Source organism: Anomaloglossus baeobatrachus, chromosome 4, assembly GCF_048569485.1.
Source record: "Anomaloglossus baeobatrachus isolate aAnoBae1 chromosome 4, aAnoBae1.hap1, whole genome shotgun sequence".
Lineage (NCBI taxonomy): Eukaryota > Metazoa > Chordata > Amphibia > Anura > Aromobatidae > Anomaloglossus > Anomaloglossus baeobatrachus.
The window spans coordinates 390488141-390504861 of NC_134356.1; positions in this window are offsets into that span (position 1 = coordinate 390488141).

Sequence of the window (16721 nt, forward strand, 5' to 3'; positions counted from 1 at the left end):
TCCCTTTGTGGTGGCAGCCACCTTGTCTGTACGGCAGTCAGTGTGGACCCTGTACATTTGGTTTGTGTCCTGAACCCTGATCCTTGCTTTACTGCTGGTGCCCCCGGATTTGGGGGTCAGTGAGGTCCGTGAAGGTCCCCTCACTGTGCAGGTATTTGCCAGGCTGTCTGAAACTGCTGCCTGACCTAGGACCCTGTGCCCCGTGCGTGCTCTGGTCCCAGCGGTACTCGGGTGTACCCGCCATGACAAGCTCTCTTCTGTGCCCCTGGACCATAGTTACATGACCCAGCTCTCAGGCACATCTTTCTACTTTCACTTCCTATTCCTAAATGACTGCTGTCCCCTCCCACCAGTTTGTCTATTCACTCTGGTCTGGGTCTGCCCTCTAGGTGGCCATTCCCTTGTATCCGACTAGCCAATGACCCCTGGTGTGGAGTGGTAACTAGGATTTTGGTGTGTGTGGGTGTTGTTGGAACTGGTGTTCCAGGTCCCAGGATGTAGACCTTGCATCCCCGTGAGGATGCAGTTCCTAGTAGTGCCCTGAGTAGCTCAGGGGCGCTACAGATTTGTACAAGTCGACATCCACAGAAAATCTGTGATTAGTTCTCCAAGATCTTTGGGAAAATCTCTCCACCGAGTTCCTTCAAGCCTACGTAAGAAATTGAGCGCTTTAATGTTGTTTTGAAATCAAAGGTTGGTCACTGCAATTATTGATTTGATTTATATTTTATTTTATTTATTTTATTTATTTTATACTTTTTTTCATTCACTTTGCATTTTATAAATTCATAAAAACAACTATCATTTTTTCTATTTTTTAAAGCATCCTTTACTTTGTAGCATTTTCCCCACACCTGCCTAAAACATTTGCATAGTACTGTATATATAGATACTGTACATAGGTACCCTGTATTTTTATTTATCTGTGAATGTGTTGAACATTTGAAACATAGCCTATGAGCTTATAGGGACTCTGTCAGCAGGTTTTTAGTTTTTAATCTCAAAGCAGTATAATATAGCCACTGAGAGCATGATTCCAAGGATGTGTTACTTATTAGGCTGCATGTTGTAGTTTTAATACAATGAGTGTTTTTAATAGCAGCAGATTATCACTGCCTGACTATGTCTCTCAGGACCAGCAGTCAAGCTAATCTGTGTAACCCAGCCCCCAGCACTGATTAGTGCACAGTGTACACAGGGAGCTACCAGTTAGTAGTGTGGGTGAGTTATACACAGAGCAGCTTTCTGAGCACTGCTACATCTATAACAGAAAAAATAAGGATTCTATCAAAACTACACTAAAATTTCAGTAAATGATACATCACTGGAATCAGGGTCTCATCCACTACATTGTGCTGCTTTCAGATAACATTGAAAATAACTGTTGACAGATTCCTTTTAAGAGCTTATAACTCCTCTTCTGTTGTTTCAGGACCACCTGTGAGGTGGATTCTATAAGCTGTACATCAGAGTGAGCAAGTGGAAAGCATACCTCCCAACCTGATAGGCAGCAGCTCTACCATTGAGCCACTGCCTGTACTGAGAGTAAAGGCCGCTTTACACGCTACAATATATCTTACGATGTGTCGTCGGAGTCACGTCGTAAGTGACGCACATCCGGCATTGTAAGTTATATTGTAACGTGTGACAGCTACGTGCGATTGCGATTGAATGTTAAAACGTTCGTCGCACGCACGTCGTTCAATTCCTAAAAATTGAATGTGAGGTTGTTCAATATTCCCAAAGTAGCACACATCGCAGTGTCTGACACCTCGGGAACGATGAACAGCAGCTTACCTGCGTCCCGTGGCTCCCGCCGGCTATGCGGAAGGAAGGAGGTGGGCGGGATGTTTACGTCCCGCTCATCTCCGCCCCTCCGCTTCTATTGGCCGGCTGCCGTGTGACGTCACTGTGACGCCGAACATCCCTCCCACTCCAGGAAGTGGATGTTCGCCGCCCACATGCGAGGTCGTATGGAACGGTAACTACGTGTGACAGTGTGACAGCAAATAATCATTTGTGCGACACGGTCAACAAATTGAACGTGTCGCACATATGATGGGGGCGTGTCAAATCGCATATGATATCGTATGCGAAATTGACACATGTAAAGCAGGCTTAACAGAAGAAGAATTTGGTAATCTTGACTTGTATTGCATGCAGAGAAGCCAGAAGTAAATTATTCAGCTATATAGAGATATAGATACACTATATCTCCATGTAGCTGAAGGAAAAAGTGAGATTCTTTTGTTACCATAAAACTACATTAAAGAAATAAGAAAAAAAATGACAAATACATATTTTTCACCACCAACATTGGAATCAAACACATAACAGCAGCCCTAGTTGTCCTAGCTGTTGAGCCACCAGCTTTGATGTTATCAGAGGAGAATTTTACATAGGTGAACCTGCAATGCAGCCTCTGATTACACAGGACATAGAGCTCCATTGTACAGAGCAGCATTTCTTTGTCCTGTATTCTAGGAGAGGAGAAAATGTTGTTTTTTCTAATAAAATTACTCAAAATAATAGAAACAGAATGATATAATTTTTATTGCGTTTTTTTTTTTTAAATAATTAACACCACAAATCAGTAAATAACATGGACATTATTGGTGTCCTTTTAATCGTAACAACCCAATCAACTCAGCGATCAGATTATTTATGTGGATTGGTAAATAGCAAAAAAAAATGGCGCAATTGATTTTTTTTTCGGTATTAAAACCCATAAAAAATGTAATAAAAAATGTATCACTGAGGCCGTGTTCATGCTTAGCGTAAATACTACTTTTTTTGCAGGTGTCCGCACCACACAACACAATAGCAATCTTCTCTGATTGTGTGGATTTGCTGCGTTTTCCCCGATATTTGATACATGTTTTCAGCAGATGTGAAAACGGGTTTTTAATGCATTTTAATACCACAGAAAAGCTTTGATTCTGCAGTTAAAAATGAAACGGCACTTTTTTTCGCTTGCATTTTTTTTCAGGCTCCACAAAGACGTCTATAGAGAAAAAAAAACCACCAAAACTGTACAGTTCATTAGTCCGTGTTCACATGTAGCATAAATGCCGGGTTTTTCTGCTGCTTTTTTTGCACATAATTATGTTGTGTTTAATCGTAAAAGGAAAGTGGATGTGATTTTGTGAAAAGCCTCTGCTGAACTCTGCGGTTTTGGTGCTTTTTTTTATTCTCTAGAGGTTTCTATGGGGAGCTTAAAACAACAAATGGAAAAAGCTGCAGTTACGTTAAGAATCCTAACTTTTCTGTACTATACAAACGCTTAACAATGCGGCTTCACATCTGCACCAAAAACATAAGAAATAATGGGGAAAAGGCATAAAAAATGCAGCGAAAATGCAATAATCAGAGATGATTGTTATTGTATAAATTGGTGCGGACAGCAGAAGAAAACAAAAAAACACTGGATTTATGCAAAATATGAACACGGCCTTATAGACACAAAAGTAACATGTCATATAGTGACGCTTATTTAAATATGAGAAAGTTCTGGCGGCTATGCAAGAATTAACAGTCTGGGGCGTCTGCTGAACATCCCTCACTGCCAAATTGGTGTGGTTTGGGGTGTCGCAGCTCGCTGGGCGCGCTGCATACTTTGTCCCTCTTTCTATTCTTCAAGAGTTGGGAAGTATGGGAAAGTGTTACTATAGCGGGCAGGACATGCATGATGGGACGTGAATCACCAAGGACCAAGACAGCAGTGTATGCAGGAAGGCAGTCAGATAAGTGGAACACGAGGCACCGGAAGACACAGAGCCAAGAGTCAGGATATACACAGGAACTGCAAATGTAGTCGTTGCAACAAACAAATAGTTAAACAGAGTTCATAATTGGTCTTTGGCAAAGACATAGGCAGTTAGCAAACAAATGTTTAAGTGCAGCCACATTGATGACCTGGCAAGCTGAATACTTGCTTGCATCAAAGAAACACACTATTGCAACAGAGTTGTAATGTAAGCATCCCCAGATTAGAGTTGGTTATTCTTACAGCAGACAAAGGTATAACTGCCAGACCAGCCAGTAAGTAAATGTAGATGGTTGATAGATAAAGAATGAGAGTTTGCTGAAGATATTACTGCCAACTGAGAGAAATGGATGGTGAAACAAACTGAAGAAGCATGCAGTAACTGAATACAAAGCTTACTGAACAGTCAGACAGGACACAGGTGCCCAATTGCCAAGTCAGCCTTAAGAGGTCAATAGTGATTGTCGAGCAGCAATAGTAACCCAACGTGGACTCAAACGAAAATAGCCTCACAAGGAGACACCAAATGCTAGTGTCTGAGGCAGGACAGGTGAATAACATCAGGTCTGCGACAACATGGTACACGTCAGTTACATCCACAGGCCTGCCAGGAACCAAAGAATATTGACCAGTGCAATCTTATCATTTTCCCACAGTTTACATAGTATTCTCCACTCTTATATTTTTACTGAACCACTGACCAGAAATGGGTTTATATGAATTTCAATGAGATGTTCCCATCTCTGTAAAATGACTGTTTATAAAATCAATCTTCGCAGTGAAATAGTTATTTTTGCCTTTTTGTGTTTTTTTTCGTTAAAACACAGAGGTTTCTAGGAATAGAATTCTGGATTTTTATAAGATTAAACCAAACCAAGTTATTTTCTTGGAATTATCTGCTAAGTTAATCTATTTTTGATTATTTAAATCATTGTTCTGACCTTCTGAGTTGACCTGTAAGGTAGTAAAGAGTATTTCCCTTAGTCTAAAAATATGAATTATTTAGTAATGTTTGGCTAATCTCATACAGCTGTAATGGCATAGATAAGATATGATCAACCCAGTCCACCTGTCTGCTGTCACTCAAGTGTATGATGTGCACATGCCTCATTCCTGCTGATGTTGTCTATCAATTTCATTATTATTCCATTTTCTCATAAAGCGCGTTCAGCCCAGATTATGTGCAAAGTGCAGACAGCAGAAGATTCAAAGTGTTTGACAAGACAATGTGCGCTCTTGTATGTGAAGTTGCTAAGTCTAATCGTAAACTCGATCTAAAATCAAAACAAATTTAAAAAAATGGAATTTTATCTACTTAGTCTGAGAAAAAGTGGATCTGGATATAGTAGAATATCTAATATATAAAGCGGAGTGTATGTATGTATGTATGTATGTCCGCTAAAGGAATTCGCACTGTCGCATGTACAATCACGAAATTTTGCACATATGCTTCATTTGACTCAGGGAACGTCATAGACTATGTTTTGAGGGGAAATTTGAAACCCACACTTTACAGTTATTCGCCAAAAAGACTGCATTAAAATCAATGGAGCTGGGAGCCCCAATGCAGCCAGAACTTCAGAAAAATGTGCAACCACACCCTTAAATGGAATCTTGGCATGTCACAATGCAGCCAGGGAAAGAGACAGACAGAGACAGAGAGACAGGGAAGGAGACAGACAGAGACAGAGAGACAGGGAAGGAGACAGACAGAGACAGGGAAAGAGATGGACAGACATGGAAATAGACAGGGAAAGAGACAGATAGACAGGGAAAGAGACAGACAGACAGGGAAAGAGACAGACAGGGAAAGAGAGAGAGAGACAGACAGGGAAAGAGAGACTGACAGGGAAAGAGAGAGAGACAGGGAAATAGAGAGAGAGACAGACAGGGAAAGAGAGATACAGACAGGGAAAGAGAGAGAGACAGATAGGAAAAGAGAGCGAAAGAGACAGACAGAAACGACAGGGAAAGATACAGAGACAGACAGGTAAAGAGACAGAGACAGACAAGGAAAGAGACAGAGACAGACAAGGAAAGAGACAGACAGACAAAGAGATAGAGAGAGACAGAGAGACAGACACAGACAGACAGATAGGGAGATAGACAGAGACTGGGAGAGAAACAGAGAGACAGTTACTATCCCAGGCAATGCCGGGTGCTACAGCTGGTCAGTTTATATAGCTGAAAATGGCAGCAAGAAATATAAGTTGTATGCAATATTATTATTATCATCACTATTGAATAAAGTGATCCCATACTCCATATGTGCTGGAAGGAATGAAATTATTAAACACCTATGAGGGACATTTTTAATTAACCCCTTGATTTGCAAAATTGCTTTTATGAATATAAGTGCAGCAATTTAAATTTTCCACGACACTGTAGCAGATAGGACATCATTTGTACTCACTCTCTTAGTATTCTTTTTCTTATTACTGGCCAAACATGCGTTCATGCTTTATTAATTAGATTATATTAGAAATGAACATAAAACCGGCACTCCAAAACTTGCAGTAATCTTTAGTATTTAATCCATAGAAGCACAGTACTGTGTTTGTAATGTGCTTCTATGGATTAAATCCTAAAGATTACTGCAAGTTTTGGAGTGCCGGTATTATGTTCATATATTATTTGGGTCTGCCATCCCTTGACCGAGCACCTGCAATTTTGAGTGCCGCCTGAATATCACTTCTCATTAGATTATAGATTAGAGTGTGAATCCACTGTTCCAACTGTTTTGAAGGTCTCCATTTTTCCAGTTACTGGTTTTGTATAAAATTAAACTGACTGCTGCAGCCAATCACTGACCAAAGTAGTGATGAGACGCACATTACAGCATCAGCGCTGGAAGTCATTGAACTATGTATACCATTACAATGCTACATTGACACTGGTATGGCTAGAAATTTGAATGGTAAATTATGATTACTTTATTATCACTTTTCCTGTTCTTAGATAAATTTCAGATAAGTTCTTAAAATAATCTCTTTTTGTATTTTATTTAAAGCGCACAAATCACCATGATTTTCCTATATGAACTAAAGCCAGTGCTATACTGGCACTATCATGCTAATGCTATATATACCTTTAGATGTCAGATTGGATGTATAGTATTTGAAACACAAGAAAGTAAAGTTACAGAAATGTACAGCTTTTTGATTGGCAGCAGCAGCCGAATATCTAATATGTGGGTCACGTTTTGCTATCTATTCCCGCCCTTGTCTCCTGCCTGGCCTTTGTAGATGTTAGACTATATGGACTGCATTTTGAACACACCCTATCACAAGACAGAAATGACTCATACCTGGAAGAAGCTCATACAGTCTAGCATCTACAGAGGCCAGGCAGCATACAGGGGCGGGAATAGATAGCAAACTTGACGCACATATTAGATATTCGGCAGCTGTTGCCAATCAAAAAGTTGTACATTTCTGTAACTTTACTTGGCTGTATTTCAAAACCTATACATCTAAGCTGACAACTAAAGGTATGTATAGAATCAGCATGATAGTGCCAGTATAGCACTGGCTTTAGGTTATATAGCAAAATCCTGGTGATTAGTGCGCTTTAAAGATAGTCATATGAAAAAGTTTGGACACCCCTATTAATGTTAAACTTTTTTCTTTATAACAATTTGGGTTTTTGCAACAGCTATTTCAGTTTCATATATCTAATAACTGATGGACTGAGTAATATTTCTGGAGTGAAATGAGGTTTATTGTACTAACAGAAAATGTACAATCCGCATTTAAACAAAATTTGACCAGTGCAAAAGTATGGGCACCCTTATCAATTTCTTTATTTGAACACTCCTAACAACTTTTTACTGACTTACTAAAGCACTAAATTGGTTTTGTAACCTCATTGAGCTTTGAACTTCATAGGCAGCTGTATCCAATCATGAGAAAAGGTATTTAAGGTGGCCACTTGCAAGTTCTTCTCCTATTTAAATCTCCTATGAAGAGTGGCATCATGGGCTCCTCAAAACAGCTCTCAAATGATCTGAAAACAAAGATTATTCAGCATAGTTGTTCAGGGGAAGGATACAAAAAGTTGTCTCAGAGATTTAAACTGTCAGTTTCCACTGTGAGGAACATAGTAAAGAAATGGAAGAACACAGGTACAGTTCTTGTTAAGCCCAGAAGTGGCAGGCCAAGAAAATATCAGAAAGGCAGAGAAGAAGAATGGTGAGAACAGTCAACGACAATCCACAGACCACCTCCAAAGACCTGCAGCTTCATTTTTCTACAGATGGTGTCAATGTGCATCCGACAACAATACAGCGCACATTGAACAAGGAGAAGCTGTATGGGAGAGTGATGCGAAAGAAGCCATTTCTGCAAGCACGCCACAAACAGAGTCGCCTGAGGTATGCAAAAGCACATTTGGACAAGCCAGTTACATTTTCGAAGAAGCACCTGTGGACTGATGAAACAAAGATTGAGTTGTTTGATCATACAAAAAAGTGTTATGCATGGAGGCAAAAAAACACGGCATTCCAAGAAAAGCACTTGCTACCCACAGTAAAATTTGGTGGAGGTTCCATCATGCTTTGGGGCTGTGTGGCCAATGCCGGCACCGAGAATCTTGTTAAAGTTGAGGGTCGCATGGATTCAACTCAGTATCAGCAGATTCTTGACAATAATGTGCAAGAATCAGTGACGAAGTTAAAGTTACGCAGGGGATGGATATTTCAGCAAGACAATGATCCAAAACACCGCTCCAAATCTACTCAGGCATTCATGCAGAGGAACAACTACAATGTTCTGGAATGGGCATCCCAGTCCCCAGACCTGAATATCATTGAAAATCTGTGGGATGATTTGAAGTGTGCTGTCCATGCTCGGCGACCATCAAACTTAACTGAACTGGAATTGTTTTGTAAACATGAATGGTCAAATATACCTTCATCCAGGATCCAGGAACTCATTAAAAGCTACAGGAAGCGACTAGAGGCTGTTATTTTTGCAAAAGGAGGATCTACAAAATATTAATGTCACTTTTATGTTGAGGTGCCCATTAGAGTTGAGCGCGGTTCGCGGTTCGAGGTTCTCCAGTTCTAAGCTCGAGTGATTTTTGGGGCTGTTCGAGATCGAACTAGAACTCGAGCTTTTTGCAAAAGCTCGATAGTTCTAGATACGTTTGAGAACGGTTCTAGCAGCAAAAAGCAGGGCTTTTTACAGCTACAGTGTGCAGGAGCCATCGCTGGCAGCCTGCCACAAGCTGGTAACCAAGATAAACATCGGGTATCCAAGCAAAGTGCTTTGGTTAGTAACCCGATGTTTATCTTAGTTACGTGCAGGAAGCCCACACTTCCCCGCTCAGCTCACTCCGCCCCCTCCTGCCCGCGGCATGTATACATACATATACACACACGCACACACACACACACTCTCACACACACGCACGCCCCCCCCCCCCGCTCGGCTTACCTGCGGTGATGAAGTCCCGCCATCCCAACCTCAGCGCTGTCACTGTCCTCCATGGCCGCCGCTTGTCACATCACCTATCGCTTCCGACCCGGGACTGACACTGGCGGTGACGTCACGGACCTCTCGCGATACTTGATGTGAAGGCGCCGGTCATTGACCTCAGTGACAGGGGCTGTCGGCAGTGCTGGAGATCAGCGCAGGTAATGTACCTCGCTGACAGCAGCACTTGGCATCCCCTGCAGTGACCTGGGCTGACCCATTGATGTTCGCTCAGGTCACTGCATTGCTCTCCCAGCCAATGGGGAACATCCTGCTCTTCATTGACTGGGACAGTGTGGATCGTCATGGCAACCCCTTGGATTACACCAGACCTGGATTTGTTTTTCTTTCTAATAAATTGGTTAAAGAGGGAATGTTTTGGGGAGTGTTTTTTCAAATAAAAATGTGTTTGTCGTCTATTTTTTTTTATTACTGACTGGGTTGGTGATGTCGGGTATCTGATAGACGCCTGACCTCACCAACCCCAGGGCTTGATGCCAGGTGACATTACACATCTGGTATTAACCCCATATACTACCCCGTTTGCCACCGCACCAGGGCGCAGGATGAGCTGGGGCGAAGCACCAGGATTGGCGCATCTAATGGATGCGCCACTTCTGGGGCGGCTGCGGCCTGCTATTTTTAGGCTTGGGAGAGTCCAATAACCATGGACCTCCCTAGTCTGAGAATATCAGGCCCCAGCTGTCTGCTTTACCTTGGCTGGTGATCCAATTTTGGGGGACCCCTACGTTTTTTTTTTTAAATTATTTATTTAATTTAAAATAACAGCGTGGGGTGCCCTCAGTTTTGCATTACCAGCCAAGGTGAGGTTGCCAGCTGTGGTCTGCAGGCTGCAGCCGTCTGCTTTACCCTAGCTGGCTACAAAACTAGGGGGAACCCTACGTCATTTTTTTTTTCATTTTTTTGGCTAAATACAAAGCTAAGCACCCCTTAGTGCCACATGAAAGGCACCAAAGGGTGCTCCACTTTTTCTCCATTTTTTCTCCACTTTTTCTCCACTTTTTCTCCACTTTTTCTCCATTTATTCTCCACTTTTTCTCCACTTTTTCTCCATTTTTTTCTCCACTTTTGCTCCACTTTTTCTCCATTTATTCTCCATTTTTTTCTCCACTTTTTCTCCACTTTTTCTCCACTTTTTCTCCATTTATTCTCCACTTTTTCTCCACTTTTTCTCCACTTTTTCTCCACTTTTTCTCCACTTTTTCTCCACTTTTTCTCCAGTTATTCTCCACTTTTTCTCCACTTTTTCTCCATTTTTTTCTCCACTTTTTCTCCATTTATTCTCCACTTTTTCTCCACTTTTTCTCCATTTTTTCTCCACTTTTTCTCCACTTTTTCTCCATTTATTCTCCACTTTTTCTCCACTTTTTCTCCATTTTTTTCTCCACTTTTTCTCCACTTTTTCTCCACTTTTTCTCCACTTTTTATCCACTTTTTCTCCACTTTTTCTCCGTTCTTTTTCTATGGTCGGTCTACCCATTAGATCTGACATGCATACTGTAGCTCTACACCTACTGCACATGTTACTTTATGATTGACATCTCTTTCGTACCAGAGCTGTCTAAGTCTACTCTGACCCCATATTTGTCATTACTATATTGTCCTTGTACTGTATTATGACATTTGTATCATGTGTTTCATTTTTTGCTGTGAAGCAATTTTTTTGCTGCATGCCAATTGTACCTCTACATTGTTCGAGTTTATGTTATTGTTCTCTCACTCTTATGTGATACTGATTATTGTCATTTTTCATGATTACATGCAGATAAGTCCAATCTGACGAAGGCTCAGGCCGAAACGTCAATTGTAACTTGTTTTGGACAAAAACATATATGCTTATGAAAAAAAAAATGTTCTTAATACGGACCAATAAAGAGTGATTTTGCATTACTATCCGTTGTGACTTACTGACTTAGTCTGGGAGATTTAGAGTGCCGAGGTTACTCACTAATTTTATCTATTATTACCTCTGAGCACCTATATACCAGTGAGCAGAGCTTCCTCTACAGTAGTTCTCCTGATTAGGCATGCCCTTACCTCATGAGCAGGGCATTGCAGCTTTGGTAGCAACCATTACGACATGGACTCTGCTGCTGTGGACCCGGGGAGAGTGAGTGCAGATTCATTGCACCCACACTCCTCACATGAAGGGTCCGCACTCCTAGAAAATGGGGGATACGTTCCCTGAGTGTCTCCCCCCCATATTCTAGATGGTCCAGAGTCGTCGTGGGACCCCTTTATTTTTTTTCTTACAATAAATTGGTGAAAGAGGAAATGTTTTGGGGACTGTTTTTTCAAATAAATTTCTTTTGTCGATTTTTTGTTTTTGTTAGTACTGACAGTTTATGATGTTGGGTATCTAATAGACGCCATGACATCACAAACCGCTGGGCTTGATCTCAGGTGACTTTACAGCTAGTATCAACCCGATTTATTACCCCGTTTGCCACTGCACCAGGGCATGGGATGAGCTGGGGTGAAGCGCCAGGATTGGCGCATCTAGTGGATGCGCCACGTCTGGGGTGCCTGCGGCCTGCTATTTTTAGGCTGTGAAGGCCCAATAACTATGGACCTTCCCACCCTGAGAATACCAGACCACAGCTGTCCGCTTTACCTTGGCTGGTGATCCAATTTGGAGGGGACCCTACTTTTTTTGTGTAATTATTAATATTTATAAAATAATTATAAAAAAGAGCCTGAGGGGACCTCCACATTGGATCCCCAACCACGGTAAAGCTGCCAGCTGTGGTTTTCAGGCTACAGCCGTCTGCTTTACCCTAGCTGGCTATCAAAAATGGGGGGACCCAACGTCATTTTTTTTTTTTAACTATTTTTTAAATAGAAAAAATTAATGGGCTTCCCTGTATTTTGATTGCCAACCAAGGTAACGGCAGGCAGATGGGGGTGGCAACCCATAGCTGTCTGCTTTATCTGCGCTGAGAATCAAAAATACCGCGGAGCGCTACGTCATTTTTTTAAAGATTTATTTTTACAGCACTGTGATGTCCAGCAATCAAAATACAGGGAAGCCCATTTTATTTTTAGTTATTTATATAAATAATTAAAAAAAATAAATATGGGCTCCCGCTGCATTTTTTGTATTGCTAGCTAAGGGTAATCCAAGCAGCTACTGGCTGCTAACCCCCACTGCTTGGTGTTACCTTCACTGGCAATGGAAAATCCAGGGAAGCATTTTTTTTTTTTTTTTTGCCAAAAAACTACAAAAAAAGGACGTGAGCTTCGCCATATTTTTGTATGCTAGCCAGATATAGCAGGCAGGTGCTGGAAGAGTTGGATACAGCGCCAGAATATGGCGCTTCTATGAAAATGCCATTTTCTGAGGCGGCTGCAGACTGCAATTCGCAGCAGTGGGGCCCAGAAAGCTCAGGCCAACCTGTGCTGCGGATTCCAATCCCCAGCTGCCTAGTTGTACCTGGCTGGACACAAAAATGGGGCGAAGCCTACATCATTTGTTTTCTAATTATTTCATGAAATTCATGAAATAATAAAAAAAGGGCTTCCCTTTATTTTTGGTTCCCAGCCGGGTACAAATAGGCAACTGGGGGTTGGGGGCAGCCGTACCTGCCTGCTGTACCTGGCTAGCATACAAAAATATGGCGAAGCCCACATAATTTTTTCAGGGGGCAAAAAACTTCTGCATACAGTCCTGGATGGAGTATGCTGAGCCTTGTAGTTCTGCAGCTGCTGTCTGTCTGTATGGAGAAGAGCAGACAGCAGCTGCAGAACTACAAGGCTCAGCATACTCCATCCAGGACTGTATGCAGAATTTTTTTGCCCACCAAAAAAATGACGTGGGCTTCGCCATATTTTTGCATGCTAGCCAGGTACAGCTGGCAGCCACGGGCTGCCTCCAACCCCCAGTTGCCTATTTGTACCCGGCTGGGAACCAAAGATATAGGGAAGCCCGTTTTTTTTAATTATTTCACTTATTTCATGAAATAATTAAAAAACAAATGACGTGGGCTTCGCCCTATTTTTGTGTCCAGCCGGGTACAACTAGGCAGCTGGGGATTGGAATCCGCACCACAGGTTAGCCCGAGGTTTGTGGGCGCTTCTGCTGCGGATTTCAGTCCGCAGCCGTCCCAGAAAATGGCGCTCTCATAGAAGCGCCATCATCTGGCGCTGTATCCAACTCTTCCAACAGCCCTGGAGCCGGGTGGCTTGTTGGGTAATCATGAGTTAATACTGGCTTTGTTTTACCAGCCAGTATTAAGCCAGAGATTCTTAATGTCAGGCACGTTTGACCCGGCCATTAAGAATCTCCAATAAAGGGTTAAAAAAAAGACACCACACAGAGAAAAAATACTTTAATAGAAATAAATACACAGACACATTAGAGACTCCATCTTTATTACCCCCTGTCAGCCCTCCACGATCCTGCTCTTCTGTCTTCTTTCTTTCTAGTGTAGTAGTAGTGACGATTGTAGTGAGGATGAGGTTCACCAGCTCATCACTTGGGGCTGGGGAACCTCCATCCTCACTACAATCATCACTAGTGTAGTAGTAGTGACGATTGCAGTGAGGAAGGATGAGATTCACCAGCTCATCACTTGGGGCTGGGGAACCTCCATCCTCACTACAATCATCACTACAATCGGGAAGCAGCGTGCAGCCTTCACTCCGTGAGTGATCAGTGCTGGCTGCTAGCGGTAACGCTGACAGACGCGTTACCATAGCAACGGTGCTCTCGGAGCCGCGGTTAGCGGTGACGTCACCGCTAACTGCGTTGCTATGGCAACGGTGATCTCTGTTAATGACCGGCTGTGTCAGCCGGTCCCTAACGGAACGGGGAGTCGACCGTGTGCTAGAGCATGTCGCCGGTACACGGCGATACACATATGTGCACCGTGTACCGGAGAGATGCACTCGCAGGTCCTACATGACGTGTCATAGTCATGTGACCAGTCTGTAGCCAATGAGATAATAGCCACGTGACTGGTCACATGGCTATTTTGACGTCACGATAGGTCCTGCATCTCTGCTGGCAGTGCAGGTCACCGGGAGGATTCAGCGATCATCGGATGGAATAGCGGCAGGAGACAGAGTGCAGAAGGGATCGCGAGGACCGGTAAGTGTTATGGCAATGTTTATTAACTGTTTGTGTACATTTATAATGCATTTTTATGTGTTTGTGATTGCCTCCCATTCTAGCCTATACGTTCGAGTTTGGTTCGTCGAACGTTCGACGAACCGAACTCGAACGGGACCCCCGTTCGGCGAACCAGCCTCGAGCCGAACCGGGACCGGTTCGCTCATCTCTAGTGCCCATACTTTTGCACCGGTCAAATTTTTGTTTAAATGTGCATTGCACATTTTCTGTTAGTACAATAAACCTCATTTCAATCCAGAAATATTACTGAGTCCATCAGTTATTAGATATATGAAACTGAAATAGCTGTTGCAAAAACCCAAATTGTTCTAAAGAAAAAAGGTTAACATTAATAGGGGTGCCCAAACATTTTCATATGACTGTATTGTCTAGCATCAGTCACTTCCACATAGGGAGGTGAGCAGCGCAGATGACGTTTCATCAATAAATATCTGCTGGGACACATTCATTATCAGGAGGTAATGTGGACCTATCCTATTCATTAGAGAAGGACACGAGTCTGATACTTGTTATAGTGCACACATCCTAGACAGCAGTTATTTGTAGACTGGACGTCGTCACCATCACTCACCTCCTGTTGGGGAAGGAAGTGACAATGGACAATCCCTTTAGCAAAGACAATAAGATTCTACACAACATTGTCTAATTTTTTAATTTCTAAAGAAGTGCGTTGTTACTGTGTAGTTTTTTTTACATTACGAGCTTTCAAAAACTACATCTTAAGAGTAATTTGATAATATTGTATTAAAACACCTGCAAAATCTCATTTTAGCAAGATGGCTCAGCTCTGGCATTAGAAAGGAAATTACAGCACAGCAGATGTCACCAATATAAATGTAACACTGCCTACCATATTTTGTGATGCTATATGTCACGGCCGGGCGGTCGGGCAGACCCAGGAGGTGGATCCACTGGACCGAACTCTCTGAGATGGTGGTAGGGAGTCCGGCAGCTGAAGCACTGATGGGCAGTAGAACAGTCCGTGCAAGTGAAGGCAGCGGAGGAGTCCCAGGGACCACGGAGTCACAGAAGGTGGTCTTGGTGACGTAGCTCCGGTTCGGAGGCCGAGGTGATATCAGGCGGGGTCCGGAACCTCTGGAGCAAGATGACGGGTCACCGCAGGGATCCGGGATGGTACGGACTGTCAGATGGCAGACGGACAGCGTGCGGGGATCAGGACACGGCAGACTGGATGGCGAAGCAGGCACGGCTCTACAAAGAGAGATAGGTGAGTACGAGCACAGTAACACCAGGAGACCTGACTCCTAGCTCAGGGAACACGAAGATCAGGCCCCGCCCCCTTGGACAATGACCCCTTATATACCCTGTACCTGTGCAACCTCATTTCCTGTTAATGGACGCTGGCCCTTTAAGAAAGGGTCAGTGACCGCGCGCGCGCCCTAATGCGCATGCGCGCCGCCCGGGTGCCAGAAGCCAGGGAAGGAGGCTGCGAGGAGGACGCAGGGGAGCCGGCCCGGACCAGGGAAGCTGTCGGGCGCCGGGATCGGGGGCCCGGGGCCCTGGGACGGACGGAATCCGGTGACTGGGGAGCGGAGAGCGTGGCAGGTGAGCCGGGGAACGGGGGTGAGGACCCGGGGAGCGTGACAGTACCCCCCCCCCCCACGCCCCCCTCCCCGCAACCGGGACATGAAGGCACGGATAAGAGGAGTGCCCACGTTCTCCCTGGGCTCCCAAGACCTATCCTCAGGACCATACCCTTCCCAGTCCACCAGGAAGAACTGTCGACCTCGTACGGTCTTCATGGCCACGATATCCCTTACCGCATAGATGTCATCATCGGCAATAGGAGGAGGGGCCGGACTGGCAGCAGCGGAGAAGGGACCAAGGACAACCGGCTTGAGCAGAGAGACGTGGAAGGAGTTGGGTATCCTCATCGTGGCCGGGAGCTGTAGCTTGTAGGATACCTCATTGATCTTGCTGAGGACCTTAAACGGCCCGATGTAGCGAGGGCCCAGCTTGTAGGAAGGTATCTTCAATCGGATGTACTGGGAAGCAAGCCAGACCAGGTCACCAGGAGAGAAACACGGAGGATCCAGACGTCTCTTGTCAGCGTGTTTCTTCATCCGCTGGGAAGCGCGCCCAAGAGACGCTTTGACAGAGTCCCAAATGGTAGCAAAGTCACGAACTGCAGTATCAGCAGCCGGAACATCCGATGAAGGGGATATAGGCACCGGGACGGAGGGTTGAAGTCCGTAAACTACATGGAAGGGAGATTTGGAGGACGACTCACTGATGTGGTGGTTATGTGAGAATTCAGCCCAAGGTAGAAGCGTGGACCAGTCGTCGTGATGGGCGTTGACGTAGTGAC